The sequence below is a fragment of the Planococcus citri genome, chromosome 1 (genome assembly GCF_950023065.1).
Source record: "Planococcus citri chromosome 1, ihPlaCitr1.1, whole genome shotgun sequence".
Taxonomy (NCBI): Eukaryota; Metazoa; Arthropoda; class Insecta; order Hemiptera; family Pseudococcidae; genus Planococcus; species Planococcus citri.
This window is the reverse complement of record NC_088677.1, coordinates 27,375,493-27,394,828: the sequence shown is the minus strand read 5'-3', so window position 1 is coordinate 27,394,828 and position 19,336 is coordinate 27,375,493. Positions and strand designations below refer to the sequence as shown.

The 19,336-nt window shown below is 34.8% G+C and overlaps 1 protein-coding gene across 4 annotated transcripts in view; it reads left to right on the top strand.

The window, feature by feature from the left end:
- Window positions 1-19,336, top strand: part of LOC135831146 (titin homolog) — a 53,192-nt gene that overhangs the window by 12,934 nt on the left and 20,922 nt on the right. The window contains exon 1 of one of the 4 annotated variants that reach the window (XM_065343424.1): window positions 6,866-7,680. The exons of the other annotated variants lie outside the window; for them this stretch is intronic. The gene's annotated coding sequence lies outside the window, so the exon portion shown is untranslated. Of the gene's footprint in view, window positions 1-6,865; window positions 7,681-19,336 lie in introns of those variants that run through there. 4 annotated transcript variants of the gene reach the window in all.

The window sequence follows — 19,336 nt, the reverse complement described above, 5'->3', positions numbered from 1 at the left end:
TCCCTCTCCAAATTCCGATAACCAGGAAAGTTACTAATCTACTCGATCATTCATCGTCTCTTACGAACAAAATCATTCAGAAACGTGAATTTCAAACGCTCAAACGGTACAATATGATGGTAATTGTAGGACGTAGGTATTCTTCATTCATAAGAGGGAAATTCGCTCAATACACTAAAAGAGTCGAGGTTGAATGAACGGAATCGGATTGGGAGTAAGAAAAGACGGACACGCGGTCATCGGTCGTCGTTCGATTAAAGCGCAAAAATTTTCACTAGATGGTTGAGTTAGATTTTCGGTGAAAGTCGATGATGATGGATGGTATGTGCGCGGTAATTACGCTAGAATAAAGCGGCCGAGAAATACTATACGACGTATTTATGGGTAAAACGTTTACCTAAGTGTGTTTCTCTTTGTGTAGCGCATAATACGAGAAAGTTAAAGAGAGGTAACTCGTGAAAAGCGAACGAACCTGGTGGAATTTCTCTGTGTATCTATCTCTCTCTCCCTCGTGCATCCCACTCTTGGAGTCTTGACGGACCCGATGGAAGCTTTTCCAGCTGAATTTTGCTGATCGTCGCGTCGGCTGAGTTACTCGTAGGGTCTAGCTAGGTAGGTAGGTATAGGTAACGTTCGTTGTATACAGAATTACGCGAAAGTTCGTTTTCGAAAGTCGACCTCGACGGATTTTATCGTCAGTCTCGTAATCAGGGCATGTGAGCGAGCTAGAGAGGAAGAAGAAGAAAAATTAAAAGACCTTGGGAGCTTTTATACGTGTTGGCAAATTTAATATAAAAATAAGAAAAAAAAATAGAAAATAAAATGCGTCGAGGAGGAAAAGGAGGCATGGTCGGTGGTACAGTGGTGAAGAATAGTCGAAGTTGGGTGTTATATACGAAGAGGCAAAACGAGGTCGTACATGAAGGCCGATATAATATCGTTTTATAGTTCGGTGAAGGACGACGTTGCTTTTTTCTCTCTCTCTTGCTCCGTTCGCAGAGATAGAGATAAAATAAACGAGGTCATCGTCTATTTCATTTTGTGAAGTTGGTTCATTTAACTGATGTAAGTTCGAGGCGCACTCCTAGCGACGACTTTTCTAGCACGTGGCAAACGTGAAATTTTTCCCAACCAGTGGATGCCTGCCTGTGCCTGGCTTCGTTCCGAGTTTCCATTTCCACCCAGCACCCACCCCAACTCGATGAAGCTTGCGCTTTGGGCGCGTCAAAGTCCGTGTCAGCGGCGGCGAGTGGTATGTTCGATTCCCCATTCGAGAGATCGTAAAGTTGTAACCGGTTGGAATTGATTAGTTGATGGGTTGAGTGAATTGAAAGTTCGGTTCGGATTGAAAGTGCAAGCTCGCGATAAGTGGAAAAAATTGACCCTTGTACTGTATTGTCACAATGTGTATAATTTTTCTGCTTGTAGGTCATTAAAAAGTATAGTAATTTATTTACCTTGAAAGTCATTATGCCGTCGTTTCGTGGCTTTTGCCAGTTTTGCCGAATAATTCGTGCATGAACGACGAATGTGGTTAATATTGATAGATAATTATTGATAAACATTGTCCAAATCGGGGTATTGGCAGAAAGGCCGGGAGAATTCGATGTTTTGAAAACATTTTTCTCATATTCCACAGCAACTAGGTACCTATGAATATAACATTGAGAAATTCAACCAAACATTTTTCAATTCACTGGGAATTTGAGAAGAAAATGATCGAATGGTAACACTGACAGTAATTTTCACAGTTCATGGGGTCCATAGGGTATCCAAAAATGATGGACATTACATGAACTACAGAAACATTCGAAAAAAACTTGAGGAGGGGTGATGATAAAATTGTCTAAAATGATTACTATCATTTTTTTAAATAGTAATGAAAAAATTATGATTTTTGCTTCAGAATTTCTGTTTTTTTTTTCATTATTATTTCGTTGAGAAAGAGAATTGATTGTTCACTACAAAATGTTAGTGGAATTTTAGATTTTTTAAATGTCTTAATCGGTTTTTCTCAGGTTGTCTTACAATTAGTTCAATCTGTTGCTGTTCAATTTACTGATGTTGATCCATAGTATTGTGGCTTTTTGTTTCTCCATCTAAGGAAATGAAAAAATTGCGTGACTTTTTTGTAGCTTGGAAGGGGCGGGGAGGGGTTGAAAAGTCTAAACTTCCAAAAGGAACATCTAGGACATTCTCCAGAAGTACTTTCCAAATTTAAGCTTCCCAGGTCAATTTAGGAAGGCTCTTGGGATCACACAAAGTCAAAAGACTAATTTTAAAAAAGGCGCGAAAATCCACATTTTTTGTACTTGTAGTTATGAAAGGTTAGGGAAGAGTTGAAGAGAAAAAACACGGAAATCCATTTTTATTCCTTTAAATTGCTGTAAAAAAGCTTATTTTTTTGGATATGTTGTAAAATTTTTGATTTCCTGTTACTTGACTCCTGTTTTACTTTTTTCACCTTTTTCATCACTCATCCAGTGCCAAACCGAGCGCTGAAATACCAGATTTGAGCAAATTTCATTGAAATGCTTCCAGCTGAGATGACCTTGCTGAAAAAAAAAAGTATCACACATGATATGTAAATTCTATAAAAAAATTTCCCGTCTTCCAAGGTAAGTTTGACTCAAAATATGTACATGTAAATTATTGAAATTCATTATGCAGCTACCTATTTGCAGTAATTATTGTTGAACAAAATTTTCATGTTTTGCATTTAAAAAAAAAATCTAAACCATGTAGGTAAGAGTAAGGGTACCAATGATCGACCCCCTCTCTATTTCGCCTGATAATGCCACAAAATTTTTGGAAAGACATTTTTCTTATTCATTTTTCACAGAAAAAGCGAATGAGACCAAAATCACCGCTGTAAAGCTAAATGGTGAGAAGTGACAAGCGAAAAACGAAAAGCAGAAAGTCAACATTAAATTTTAAATTTTGTTCGAACAGCAGGGCTTAAAGCCACCAAAACCAAAACCAAATAAAACCACCATAACCAATTAACCATTGTTTTTCAATTGGTTTTAACCACTACCACAACCATTTCAACTTTCTTTTGTACATTTCAAAAACAACAACAACAACAGAAAACCAATATGTTGGAAAAAAATTGGATTGAAAAAACCAAAACCACCCAAAAGTTGTGTTCTTTGGAGAAAACCACAATCACAAGAACCATTTCAGAATTTCAAATGTAACCATAACCAATAACAACCAATTCATGAAATTGTTCTTTTTGGTTTCTGCGATTTTTTTCAATTTTTCTAGACCAGTGATGGAAATTTTCTGTTTTTTAGGTCTCAAATCAGACATTACTCAAACCTGAATTTGTTTTTCGGTAAATTTATTTGAGGAGGTTGGTTACAAAGTTAGACAAACGCCACTTCTACAAAAATCGAGTTAGATATTGATTCTTATAGGATTTTTAACGCTTTTTTCATTGCCAAGGTCTGTTATTTTCAATATAGTACGTAAAAGGGTGAAAAACGAGCTCAAAGTTTTGCCTTAGTTTCAAACACAGACATGTGCAAATTGTCTTAGTTTCAAAAACAGACATATCCAGGATATGTCTGTTTTTGAAACTAAGATGATAGGATATGTCTCATTTTGAAACTAAGATAATGTTCACATGTCCGTGTTTGAAACTAAGGGGCAACTTTGATCGCGTTTTTTGACCTTTTATGTACTATTTTGAAACTAAGGGACCTCAGAAATGGAAAGAGGATTAAAAATACTATACGTATCAAAATCTAACTGATCTAGACAGCTTCAATTTCAAATTATCTTCATCTTGGTTTCAAAATCAGACAAGTGCATTTTCAGGTTCTTTTTATTAGTGGTGGGGGGTGATGGTGGAAGGATATTTTTTGTATTTTTGTTACTCAGTATCATCACTACAATTTGTCAAATATCCCCCGCCTTTACAATGCTGTATATTTTTGTAACAAAAAACATAGATTTTCTCAAAATCAACCCTGTGGCGTTTGTCTAACTTTGTCACCAAGCTCCTCATTTTAAAATTCAACATTTTTTTAGTTTTTCATATCAAAATCCACCACTACCATGAAAAAAAGTATTATTACAAAACCAAAACCACATCCACACCATATTAAAAAAAAATTGAAACCATTTCAAAACCAGAACCTGAAAAACTGTGATTGAAAAACCAATTCAGAAACCATAACTAAATACCATTACTTTTGAGTCCTTTAAAAACCATCTACCACAACAACCAATAAAATCCAAATGGTTTTAATTTTGTATAATTTTAATGGTGAGTTTTCAAATTTCTGGTCAAAGTTACTTTTATAAAGTGCCCTAAATTCGACCCCCCCCCCCCATTGTTTTGGCAATTTCAAGGCTTTGTTTTTTGCTACAGACATGCCAAAAGATAAACCAAAATTGTATGAAATGGGCCAACGTTTCCGATAAAATGTTCTAATGTTGATATGTTAAGTAATAAATATCTTGGTGTTTTTTACTCATTTTTATATTTTATCGCGTTTTTTGAGGGGGTTGATATTAGGGTCACTTTTTTTTGGTAAGTGACCTATTTTCATATTTTGTAAAAACGTTCTAAATACTTTACATTCAGGTATTTAGTAATAAATATTTGTTTTAACGCCTTTAGACTCTGATTTCGGTGTTTTTTTTACTCATTTTTACACGTTTTTTTAGGGGGTCGATATTTGGGTCACTTTTTTCTTGTTGAATTTTTGAACTTTTTCGGAAAATGTGAAAAAAAGATGGTAAATGAAAATGTTGGGCCTTGGGGCTTTGGGATGTTGAAGTAGACATGTCAAGCTATCGTTTAAGCCATCACTGACATTTCCAGCTCAATTTGGCTCCGAGAAATTCAAAAAATAGGGTCGATAATTGGTACCCTTACCCTTACCAGTCTTGTCTTGAAAACAAATCATGATTTTGATATTGACCGAATTTGAGTAGATGTGTTTGAAAAATATATCCAATACTAGGTCATGAACTTTATATAAAAAACATTAGCTTTTTTCTCATAATTATTTCGAATCAATATTGATTAAAATTTGATCAACTTAGATAATAATTTACTTTCAACCCTAGCCTTTGGTTTCAAGAAGAGGTGTCGTGTTGTACTTCTAGTTATCATACCATTTGTATTGCCTCGTCGCCTATTTAAAAAATCAACTATTTGAATTCGATTACCTTACCTACTCTTATTGGCTCAATTACATTCATGTAAATGTTTAAAAAGGTTTGGTGCCTCGTAAACGGGGTCACACCGCCCTACAATTGGTTAACGATGACGCACACGAACTCGTTACAACGATAATATCGCGATGAAAATAATTTTTCCAATGTATTAAAAAAGTAAAGGGAGCAATCGTAATGATTATCTCTATCTACCCTAATATCCCTTATGAGAACGAAGGCGAAATAACCTCATTGGACGATCAACAACAATCAGGAAAAGAGGAAATCCTGGTTGATCATCAAGTTAGCTGGCTCTAGTCATCGAGTGGAGTACAGCGTCGTCGTAATCGTGTCACAAAGAAGTAAAAGTTCACTCGAGTTCCATTCGTTTCATTCGACAGAGGAAAAAAAAAAGGGTGGAAAACAGGATGAAGGAAGCAAAAAAATCGAGGGAAAACCTATCCATACCTCTAATACCTATGAGTATTATAATGCATCAAAACTCGCATACACTCGTCCAGCCACCCGCACGCGCGTTCGCCCACCCGCGCAAGCACCCAAAGCCCGACGACTACGACGACGACGACGACGAGTCAACGAAAACATCACCGCCGTCGTGTGGTAAATAAAACGCGACGAGACTATTGGCCGGTCGCGAAGGAAAATCGCGTTTCGTATTGGCGAATCGGATACTGGAACGAACGCTCGAATGTTACTGGGTAGCTCGGCTTCGACTTGTTCGTTGACCCACATTGAAGTTGATTCGTGTCCTTGTGTTGGTACGACGACGACGACGAGCGCGTTGCGTCGTTTGTTGTGTAGTTGTAAGTTGTGGCGGCGCGGCGGCGTTCGCTTTTGCATCGGTGATGCGTGTGCGCGCGCTTGTGCTTTGACGTACGTATGGCATGTAAGTTACGAACGTGTGAGCGTGTACGTGTGTTGAGTCTTGGGTTGTGTTGGTGTATGCACGAGCACATTTTCATTTCGCGCGCGAAGAGCGACGAGCGAGCGACCCTACCGGTGACGATGTGATCACCGGAGTATTATTCTCAGTCGTGAAGTTGCCGCTGGTTGATCGGCCGCGTACATCGTGTCGGTGTCTTGTGTTTTCTAGTGTGTTTTTGTTTTTGTAGTACGTTCGTCCCTTTTCGCCTTGCTTCCCCTCCCCCTCCACCATTCCCCTCGTGTTCTTTCTCGACTTGATTTTTCCGTTGGCGTGATTCTTCTTACGTATAACGTCTGTTTGTATTCTTAGCAATAAAAAAGTAGTTCGCCGATTGTTTACTAATTATATCTACCGGTATAATCGCGCCGTGTAGTGTCTTGAACAGCGTCTATCTATCGTGGTAATTCCCTCCTGTCGGTGTTTGTTTACATACTTTACATTTTGGTACGTGTGGTGTTCGCCTCATCGCCTGTTCGGTGTTGGTACTAGTGATGTTGATATTTAGAAAAATTTCATATCGATATATCACGATATTTTTCCAACAGATATCGATATATCGACGATATATCGATATCTTCAATATTGCCTTAAAAGTACCTATTTTTCCCATTTGTATACTCAGTCATTCTAGTTTAATTGCGAACTAACAACTGCAAAAAATTTGGTACGACAAAAAATTATTTTATAGATTTTTAAAAAAGTGAGAAAATTTTTTTTTGAAAACAATGAAAAATTTTTTAAAATTTCTTTCTAATTTCAATTTTTACTCATATTTTTGGCTGTTTTCGTGCATTTTTTCCTCAATTTTTGACGATACGATATATCGTCGATATTGATTTTTCATATCGATATGTCGATATTGGATCTCATATCGATATATCGTTTAAGATATCGATATATCAACACCACTAGTTGGTACTAGTTTCGTATCTCTCGAAACACTCGCGTAACGTGCGTTTTGCTCTCCTGAAAGAAGACAGGGATTTTCGTGGAAAAATACCGCCATCCCTTCGTCCAAGTCGTAAGGGATGATGCCGACGTCGTTGTCGTCGGTTACCTAGTAGTAAAATTTGTCGTCGTCTGCTACCAATGACGTCATGCGTGCGAGTGACGTAATGCGCGCGCGGTTCGCTTTATTTGTATCGTCTCGGTGCGACTGACTGCGAATGCGAAGAAACGGTGTTTTTTGTTGCGAACGCGTGCTTTTATTTATTTGTTTACGTTTTTTAGACCGTAGTGTGTGTAAATGTGCGGTGTGAATTAGATTTCGAGTTCGACTAAAATACAACACGTCTTTGCTTGACGAAATGAAATAGAATGGGGTACCTTGTCCGCGGTGTTAATTGATACGTCTTCGGTGATTGGTTCGTTTTTTTGGTGAAGTGAATGAATGTGAAATGAGTACGCGATATTATTACTACGATGTATTGATAATGGCCAAATAATAGAAGAACATCTGTTTTTCAAATACATACAACAGTAATTCCTCGTGTTCTGGCTCGAACAACGTGTGGCAGATAAAAGCCCCCGTATCCGAAATCTTTATCGTAAGATAAAAAGTGAGTGAAAACCAGTGTCTTCCAAGTATTACTTAATACCACTACTTTGTGTTTCTCGATGTGATATAAATGGTGACTAATGAACTACTTCCTGGCTAGATTTGCGACATTATGTGCGATTCTGTCGCAATGAATCAGAATTCGGGTGACTGGTCAATGGATATAACCACAATTAGCCACAGTATTACGATACTACTATTTCAGCCCAATATTCCTTGTGATGCTACACGAAAGAGTGTTCTTTTTACTTCTTTATGAGAGTAAAATCGATATTATCGAGTGTGTAGTTGATTGGAAATTGATCAGGGTTGTACTTCCTTGTACATTGGTGATGGTCGAAAATGTTCCTTGGAAAGTAGAAAGTACTGAATTTGTCGAGCACTCGGTCAACTAATCCGTTATTCGAGGAATTCTTTCGGGTAATTAGTAATGATTCAATATTCGTCGACGAGTGATTGGGGGTTGATGATTTGCCATGATATGTGTAGCTGTAGCTGTTATCGTTAGATTAGATTGTGAAGTGGTGATATGAATCGATTACACTACCTACATAGTATGTATGTTACGTTGAAAAATGCATCCTATTTGACATTATCGTAATGAATCAGGAATACTGTAGAGATCGATTCGTGCATTTTTTTCTACATCTATTTCATTATGGTGGATTATTGGGACGAAAATGAAGTGAGGAACGTTTTATGATCATATTGAAAGCTGAATTACATACATCGAAACGAAAATCAAATCTGCAGTCAAAGATTCGATTTCGAAACGAGAGGATTATTGGGGCACCTTTAGTCGATAGGAAGGCGAACCAAACACTGAAACACATAAGAACCCCCCCCCCTCCAATCAAATCAGTGTTACGAAGGCATATTAACAAACCCCACCCCGTTAGACTGCATCTCGTGAACGAACGTTGATTTGATTCAGATTCTAAAAGTAAACAAACTGATAAACACTTGGGACTTGTAAAATGAATTATGAAAATAATATTTCTATCATTTCTGCATTTTTCTGCTCTAATAAATTATTATAGAAATGAATAAAAAATTAATTAATTTAGACATTTTCTAAAATGTACTGCACAGTGAACATATGTATATTTGTAGCTACATCATACCTACGGCATTCTTATGGAATACTGAAGTTACTTCGAAGTTCAAAACAAGAATGTTCCTCAATGCAAACATTTTCAATTCAGTCTTCTGTTACTTACTGTCATGATTCTTGCTTTCTCAATTCATTTTTGATTTTTGAAAGATTGCAATACATACATAGTGAATTTAAAAATGCTTACATTGAGAGGAACATACATAAGTACGTAGTAGTTAGTACGTACTTTGAAGCACTTCCCACTTCGGTATTATTTCAATAAGAATGCCATATAGTAAGATACAGCTACAAATATACGTAATACAAATACAACTAACTGTTCACTATTCATTTCAGAAAGGTATAAGGTAACGACATTTTTCTACGACTGTTTAGAGTGTTTACTAATCCAACGAAAGAAAACAATGAAATTTTAATTTCCTAAAAACCGGGATCAAAATGATCATTGATCAATTTATGTATTTATATCACTGTTTTCCTCATTGAAAATTGAAATAATCAATGTCGAGATGAGAAACTAGTATTTGTATTGTAGATTTGCAGAGTTTTCTACTCTGATGTTGATGTTGTTGAATGGAGAATGCAAATTGGCAAGTCAAAGACGTCAAAGTGGTTGATAAGAATGTTTTTGAAAAAAGAACGAATTTGAACATGGTTTCAAGAAATGTGCAGTCTAACGGGGTGGGGTTTGTTAATATGCGTTACGAAGCTGAAAACAAAATATTACTCGATGAATTCACTATTTCAAAATTCAACAACATGAGGATGGAATTTTCAATTCTTTGTTCAATTTATAATTTTAATATGGTTCCCTGGCTCTGCCCTCTTCCTTCTAACAATTATTGTCACTTTTTTATCAGGGGTGATAACGAAATTATTTTTGTTATTGGTTATGGATCACAGTTTGGTCGAAGAATATATGGTTATGGTTCTTTTTGATCATGAAATTTATATTAATTGGTTATTTGTTTTTGATTATACATAGTTTTTCATCTCCATAATTGGTTTTTGGTTATAGTTATTGGGTTTTGAGTTTTTCACTTTTTCTTGCCAAGTGAGTTACCACTTCTAATTTAAAACATTGTGATTTTCAGAATTTTTTTCCTTTTTTCGAAAATGATTGAAATTGAGTGAAAAAATCGAAATTAATATTTGTAAAAATTAAAAATTATAATTCATTTCAAAATTCAGATCAGAGTTCAATCATTTGAATTTTTGAAATGAAGAAATGAAGAAAAAAAACAGAAAATATACGAAAAATTGCATGAAAAAATTGAGAAAATTGACCAATTTGAATAATTACTTGAAATGAATTATTATTGGTTTTTGTTTATTCCGAAAAAACAATCACACACCTGTGTGTTTTTTATTTGTTCAAAATTTACTGCAATGGTTCAAATGCTAAATGAGTTGAATTTTCCATTCTCAAATTGGTGGAAAACGCGATTAATTCATCCAGAAATGACTCCTTGAAGTTGTAAATCCGTTCATAGACACTCCATACGTGGGATAGGTAGAATTCCTTCCAACATGTCGAAAAAGTTCATTTTTGGTATCTAACAGGTAGTGGAAGTAATGAACGTAATGATAGTGATGAAAAAGTAGTGATTTTAAAAATGGGTAGTGGAGTAGTGAAAAAGTAGTGAATTTATTCGAAAAGGTAGTGAAAAAATAAAAAATTCATCAATTCGTTAATTTGTATTGTTTTGTTTTGTTTTGTTAATGGATAATTTTGATTGAAATGTGTGTGGAGGGGAGAGGGGGGGTCAAGTGGAGAGCTTTCTGAAAATTTGGTTGAAAAAAGATGATGAAAAAATTGGTGACTGAAAAAAAAATTCCCTTACTAAATACCATAATCGACTCCTGGAAATTTTCAATTACTGAGGGGAGGGGAGCAATTTGACAAATTTTATGACACTTTCTGCAGATTTGACAAATCATCATTCAATTTTACGAATTTCCGATTAATTCTTGGTATTGTTCATGAATCTAAGCACTTAAGCAGTCTATGCAAAATTCTATCCAAATGAGACATTTTCTCAAATAACTAACTAATCCACCTTAATTTTTCTTTGTTTCAGGTGAGTACGAATTTCCTTTCGTAAATTATAGAATATGAACTCGCGTATGAGAAGAAGTAAGTAATTTTAATAATCCTTACGAGAAAAGGTACGTTAAGTTATTTCCACACTTGTGACCTTTTATTTTCAATGGCAAATCAAAAAAAAATCTATAATCGCGGAATTTGAAAATCAGCTGAAATAATTGTCCGTCTAGTTTGAATCGAGGTGATTTGATTTTCTGAATACGAATTTGGAAACATTAGATGCAATTTTCGAGTTCACAAACGATTTTGATTTTTAATGAATTTTTAAGAAGATAAACTTGGGTCAAAAATGAAAAAAAATCAAAATTTTACCAAATGAACCAAAAAACCTGAAATTTGGTGTGCCCTGTTTTTCGACCCTCCAAATCGATTGGAAATGGTTTCGAACCATTTTGAGTGGCATGTAGTTCCTAAGCACGGTAGTAGATTTTCGAAAATTGAAATTTTCATATTTTACCCAATTGAGTTGTTGAAATGAAATGAAATCAACTTAGTACCCCGTTTTCAATTTGCTGATTCCATTGTAGGTGGTTTCAGGCTGTTCTGGAGGCTTTGGGTATATTTTGGAAATTTCATATTTCTATAAAGTGGTCTAAAAACCGTCCAAGTTTACTTTAGCGTCTGTTTTTTTTCGAAATACAGGATATCTAACAGGTAAAGAAAGTAGTGAAAATGTAGTGATTTTAAAAATGGGTAGTGATAGTATTGAAAAAGTAATGAATTCAGCCAAGAAGGTAGTGAAAAAAGGAAAAAAATTCAAACGTGTAACAAAAACCTTCAAATTATCGAAAAAATTGATCGAAATTAAGAAATCCTTTGTGTACAAATTTTCTTCCAATTTCATTTTTTGAAAATTTTCCTGTGAAAAATTTGATTTTTCAAATTTTTTGTGTGTTGGGAGAGGGGGGGGGTCACGTGGAGAGTTTTCTAAAAATTTGGTTGAAGACAGGTAGTGAAAAAAGTAGTGGGTTTTTCAACAAAAAAATTCCGTTAGATACCATGTCTTGACTCTTGAGTATTGATCTTTTATTAACAAGTCAATAGAATGAGTAGTTTGTGAACTTTTTCAGCATTTTTTAGCGAATTTTACATGCCTAGCGTCCTCGAAATATTGATTCGTGAAAACGTATTTGAAAAAATATTTTGGAGGGGGGGGGGTGATGGTCTCAAATTGAGAAAATGTAAATGATTGTTATCAGGTGATGGAGTCTCTCTAGTTTTTTTTTTTTGTAAGGGGGAGGGGAGAAAAGAGGAATGATTTTGTATGAAGCAAGTATTCATAATTATGTATATAACAATCTTCAAAACGCATTTCATTCCACGATGGTTTTTCTTGGTGTGTGTCCTTGGTAAATCTAAGCTCTCAAAGTAAATATTTAGGTGTTCCATTGTAGCATCAAAAAATCCGAAATTGTTATTTTGGCATTAAAATTCCATTAAGTACTATTAATGTTGATACATTTTTTCTACATGTAAAAAATATTTTTTTCTCAAAATTTTATCCCTTAAACTTGAGTACAGTACTAGAATTTGGCATTGTGGCATAACATTTTTAAAGTGTTTTGAGATCAATGTACCCAAATATTGAAAAAATGAACTTTCATCCAAAACAAAATTGTTAATTTTGTTCTCATTTCACTACATATTTCAATGAAGTAGCACCTCTTGGAACTAAATCGAGGATGATTGACTCTTCTCTGACATTCTTATAGTCATTTTTGTTGGATTACTTACTTATTATTTGAATTTTTTTTGTTAAAATTTGTAAAAATTTGTATTTTTAAATCTTTTTAGTACCGTCAGTTTCCTAATTTTGAATCCGGTTTCTAAATTGATAATGATTCTTTTTTTCGATAGGTCATGGACTTCCTGAATGAATAAGGCCGTTTTATCTTCGCAAACAATGTTCAAAAATCAAAAATCTGTCTCATCCCTTCCCTCCCTTCCTTCCTGCTACGTTTCCTCTCGTCCATTTGAAGGATTAAAATATTATTATGGGCATTGGGCAGTGTTCAGGCTTACATGTATGAAGCCAACATTCATATCGGAAACTTTTTTCACAATTCGAACCCATTCAAATCAAATCGTCCCGTTACATGCCAAGATACATTATCCAGATACATCCATAAGTGTAAGATAATACACATACACATTTTTACCATCGACCACCGCGACCATATGTATAGTCCATTTTCAAAAACTCGTATCATATTCGGTAGGAGTATAGTTATCGTGCTATACACAAATATGACTGATGATTAGTTGGAAACATTAATATATCTGGTGTAGTACATGGTTAAATATGGCGACATTTATGGTCGAACCGAGTCGGTGTCATTATGGATTGCATTATTTACGAGTCGCTTTGTTTAAAAGTTCCATCGTAACAAATGCAATCGACGAGCTACCAGACTATTTTCATGGTGCCATGCCAGTTTTTAACTGGTGTACTCGTATTATAGTATAGATATTTTAGAGCGCAGATTGAATTCATATGGTGAGCTGTTGCTGTTGATATTGAAAAATGTAATTAGATTGCAGCTATACGTTGGTTGGTCTGTACTCTCGGTAGTACGTAAGTGTTCGACGTCGAAAGGTATTCTCGTATATGAATAATGTGCTTGGCGAAGAATTTTTTCTCGGAAATTGATGCAGTGTGATGAGCTCTGTAGTCTGTTTCTTTTTCTGCTGACTTGATGAAATTCTTGTACAGTGATGGTCTCCTCGACGTTCGATAGCGTCTATCGTGTTGCTAATTTTTATGGAATTCTTAAGGACGTTTCAATGATTCGCTGATGTATGTGGAATGTGAAATTCATCGAGATGCTATTGTCTGGGCATTTTAGTCGAATCAGCAAAATTGGTAGACAATGGTCATAAGTATACATAATATGCTTAGTTTGATGTTTCAAAGATATTCAGATGGTTGTAGAGGACAAATTATTACGATAGAATTTCAACTGAAAAAAAAACTATCTAGAGCGAGGTATTTCAAGTATTATTCAAAAGCTCAAATGAATAAAATTGCTGCTCTATAAAGTGATCATTTGCCTGTTTTCGAGCATGTTGATTTTATAAACTACATTTTTTTGTAAAATAGAACATAATTTGAATTCTCATTATAAGCAAATTATATACGAAATAGTTCCTGGTAAATTTTTAATACTGTTGCGTGATCTGTTTCTTTTTTGTAAAATTATTGTTGTTATTGTTGTTGTTTCAACTTGAGCAGGGAAAATGTGCAACGTGAAACCACGACGTTCGTAATCGTATCTTTTAGTAGAAAAAATTGTAATTTGTTTACATTTCGAAATGAAAAATTCATCGGCTAGAATTCCAAAATATTATGATAAGATTTGTTTCATTCTGTTTTTTTCTTTCTTTCTAGAAGTTTTATTATCGAATTGTGTGGATTCTTTTTCGATTCCTGAAAAATACCTAATTGAACGCGAAATGCAGCATATCGAAATTTGTATGGAAATACTTTTCTGGTCAAAATATGTTTGGAAAAACATTCCTTGTGGAAAATTTCCACACCCCCTCCCCCCAAATTGATGATTGAACAATCCAAGAATAAAATCGTGTTTATCCATCCAAAAGTGACAAAACGAAGTTGCTCGACATGATCAAAAAACATCAAAAAAATGTCCCCTTTGCGAGGAAAAATTTGAGCATGACTCAGAAATTATTTGTTTGCATCACTCGAGTCCAAAAATTCCGACAGTTACATGTCTCCCCCCTCCCCTCCCTCTCTCCCTCTCTTCATCCATCGATCCCTCTCTCTCAAACTCAATAACTGGACTTCATGTTTTCTTTTTCTTTTCTTCAAATTTGAGCGTTGACCTTAAAAAGTGAGTCAAGCTAAGATCTAAAATAGAATTAGTTTCCAAATTTTAGCACACACCCCCCCCCCCCCTTCTCCCACTCAAAAGTTATTTTGCATTTTTTTTAAGTTGGCCGTGTGACCAATCAAAGTGGGTTAAAATTTCACGCTGAGACCAAAAATAGCGAAAATTTACCACATATCACCCTCCCCCTCCCCCTCCCCCAACGTTAACAACCAACTGATTTCATGATCTCTTTTCCCAAATTTTTCCTCGTAACCATCATAATGCCGTTGGTCAAAATTTCATGTCGAGACCAAAAATAGCACCAGTTTCATATTATACCCCCTCCCCTTGTTTTAGAAAGCACCCCACTTCCCTCACCCAAACGTGACTTGGCCTTTTTTTTGGAAGCTAGCCGCGTGACCAATCAAAGCAGATTAAAATTTCATGCTGAGATCAAAAATAGCTACAGTTTTTATGTTTTATTTCCTCCTCTTTTTTTTTAAGTCTCCCCCTCTGACTTTTTAATTTTTTTTTTCAAATTCAGCTGTGTGACTCTTCGGTCCTCAGAAATGGATAATTACAATTCTGCGCATCCTTTGTTCAACTCCTCCTCCTTTCCATGTAGCCTTTCATACCTACTTGAAAGATTTTATACATAACCGTGTGACCTATCAAAATCGATTTTATGACTCACGATGTACGGCACCAGACACACGTTCTCATTAGTCATACTTTCAGATAGGTTGGGACTTGGGAGGATGAAAGCTGTTTCCTTTTTTCCTTTTTTGGCCTTGGTGAGAAATTTTAATTCACTTTAATAGATCAGGAGTTTTTTTTTTGGAGATGATTAAATAAATTTTTTTTTCAGGTTTCAAAGTAACTTGAGTGGCTTGAGGTCCTAGTTTCGTTCGAATCAGGGAGTTCAATTCAAAGAAGTTCCCTTATTAGTTTTTCGATTTCAAAATTTGATTTTTTGACAAATGTCAGTTTTTTAATCAAATTCTTGATTTTTTTTCAATTTTTAATTTCACCGATTTTGAAAAAATTAATAGTTTCCTTTGCCTCCCTTCCCTCTCTCTGAACCCATACTTAACTTTTACGTTAGTCACGTTGAACAATTGAAGTAGGTTATTTTTTCACGCGTACGATTCACCATGATTTCTTAGCAGATGCGGATTTCTCGTTTTCAATTTCGTAGAAATTTCAGTTCACTCGGCTTCTATTAATTAGTCATCTATTTTGTTCGAATAGGAACGTACAAATATCTACGTATTTGCTCGAAAATTTCATCGGTAGAGAGAAATCGACATACGGTTTCATGCTTCATACGAGTAGAGATCCACTTGACGAATAAATTCGCTTTTAATTGATATAACGAGTATTTTCAGCCATATTGGTTCGTTTAAAAAGCTTCTTGTTGGTTGAGTTTATCGATTTGAGGCTATATTGACCTCGTTTTTGCGTCAAATTTTTCGATCTGAGTCGAATGTAGGTATATTAGGGACCAATTTATATAGCAATTTCATCACGAATTTAAAAACCGTGCTGTATCTCGGTTTAAAAACTCGAACCGAGCGGATATTTTATTCGCTCGTTGTCGGCGAAGTATTCGAGATTTTTATCATTTTAAACGAGAATTTATGAAGATTTATCAACAGCGAAGGAGAAAAAAAATGGCGAAAAATTTTCAATTTGAATTACCAATGTCGTTAGGTTTTGCTTTGCACCTGCGACTTGGTTGGTGCTGGTCTTGGTCGTTGTCGATGTCGTCGTCGTCGTCGTAGCTGTGCTCATTGCCTACGTGTAATAAAAAAGCTCCATCTCGAAGCTTACTTCAAGGATTTCAGAATGGCGCTCGTATTCACCGTTAACGATATATTCGTGTATTATTCCAAGGTTACGCTGTGAATAAACTTTAATTTGCGGCGCGAACCGCTAAAATGGATTCTTTCCTGTTATGGAAGGTTTTCTTTTTGCTCCGATTCGTGGATATTATGGCGGCGGCGGCGTGTTTGTGTGTGTGTGTAGGTTGGTTTGCTTTGCTCGGTGTGTTTTTTTTTTCTTCAACATAATTTATGTTCAAATGAAAGCTGAATGATCGCGTCGAGTAAGCGTGGAAAATGTTCAGCCGGCGTCTTGGCCTCTTCGGGTATACGAGTACATAAGGTGTGCAAATACCTGCGATGTTCATGTTCCGCTCTGTACTGTACATTTTTTACCGTTTTGTGCGTGGATTGGGTTGATGAATTGAGCAGAGGAGAGCAAAGTGTTGTAAAATGAGGAACGACGACGACGATGATGACGTTGCTTTTGGATGAGATGAGATGGGATGGCAATGGCATCGAACATCGTACTCGAGAAATTGATGAACCGTTGGTTCGAGGAAAAATTACATCGCCGAATTTTGCTGTTGTGCGTTATATTGCGTAAGATGGTTGATGGTTATCGACCAGAAATAACGTTATTTTTATCCATCTCCGTGTCGAGGGCTTTCCTTCTTTTTTTCTTCGAGAGAATTATTATGCACGATGGAAAAAAAACAATAATGGAAAAATTGACTGAAAGATACCATAGTTTCATCATCGGTATCGATAAATTAAGTACTAATCTGAATATACTACTCGGAGGGTCTGAACTGCTACCCACCATAAACCTGAGCTATTCTGTATTCTGTATCGAAACTAATGGATTATTTAATTGAAATTAATCCAGCTCGCGCATCTATTATTTATCAGAGCGCGACGCGGTGGTAGCGAATTATGTGCGAGAGAGAACGAGTGAAATGAGATGCAGGGAAATAGAAGAAGAAAACAATACCAACAAGATGACGACGACGACCATCTCGAAGCTGTAAGCTACTCGTAGGTACGTTACGTACTAAAAATAGAGAGATTAATGCCAACTTACGTGGACTGGGATGAAACGAACGAGTGTATGTTGTACAGATAATGATAATATACTGTTCTTGGTACCATTTGAGATGATTGGTGGACGAAGGGGTGTATTTCGAATTGCGATTATATGTATACGAGTATGTGTATAGGGAGACCTTCTTATGTACAGCTTCTTCATTTGTACTTTACGTACTTACAAGATACAATACAATACACAAGATACGTAGTTATTCTGTTCTTTCTTTCATGGAAAATATTCAACGAACGACGAAAATTTTCTTCTCGTTTTTATTTCGACGAATTTTAAGCATTTTAAAATCAATTTCGTGTATCTGGTTGGTTGATTCGGATGGATTAAAGTCCTACGTAGAAAAAAAAATCATTTCAACATTGAACCTTAAACTTTTTGTAAGGTTGTTGTGTTATGAACTTTGTACTTTGTGGTATGTACTCGTATTTCATCGATATTATCTGAATTGTTGCATCATGATATCGTTTGATTTTTTTTCACCCGAAAGTCTAGGAATTTATCACGCAAAATTTCGTTTCCCTCTTGTATGTATTATCTTTTTTGATGTGAGATAGAAGTTATCGATGAAGAATTAGAATTTTGGTTTGACTGGACTCATTTTTAAAATTACGTACATACGTCAGTTTGTGTGTGATAAAATGTATAGGAGAAGAAAAGAAGAAGGAAAGATTCTGGATTGAAAGAAAAATTTATCAAAATGCTTTTCATTATTTCTTTTACACGTTTTCTTTTGTGCTGATGTTATGGAAATGAACACCAATTTTAGAAAAATTGCACTCTTATTTTCTCATGAAAACAATTTGGGTACTATTATCGCATTTTTTGTTTTAGTTTTGCAAAGGGGAAGATAAGCCGTGACGATGACAAATCCAGCATTTCTAGAAGAAAAAGTACTCAATTTGCCTGCAATTTATTCAATTTTCTTGTTTGTTCATCGAAATGAGAAAAAACAGTTGATGTACAAAATGAGCTAAAAGTACCAAAAAATCACGAAATTTTATTGAAAACCTTGAAAAAATTGAAGTAAAACTAAAAATTGAAAAGTTCAAAAATTGAATCCTAAAAAATGATAAAAATAAAAAATTTTCATTTCGATTAAAAATAAAAATTGAAATGATCAAAACTATGTAAAAATATCAAATTTGCGAAAATTTGCAAAATGAAAAATTGTTAAATAACACAAAAAAAATCGAAAAACATTTTTCAAAAATGAAAACTTACAAAAATAGAAAATTTAAAAAAATTTTGATTGATCAAATCGGTCATTTAAAATTTTAGGAGAATAGAAATTTGAATAAGTTGTGAAATTAAATGTAGAAATTGAAAATTTAATACTTATTGAAAATTTAAAAATTAGAAACTTGAAAAAGTTCAAAATTTAAAAAAAAACCAATACTTACTTACTTGCTTTGAAAAAAAATACGCTAGAGCAAATGAAAACATAAAAAAATGATCAAAATGAAAATTATTGAAAAAAAATGAAGACAATTGAAAATATTTTGAAAAAATCAGAAGTTGGAATAATTATGAAAATCTGAAAAGGAAATATTGAAAAAATTGAAGGCAGGTAGAGAAATTCATTCATTTGAAGTTGAAAAAATTGAAAATTGGGCAAATGGAAGCATTACCGAAATAAGGAAGTTGAAAACGATTGAAAAAAATACAAAATAATTGAAAA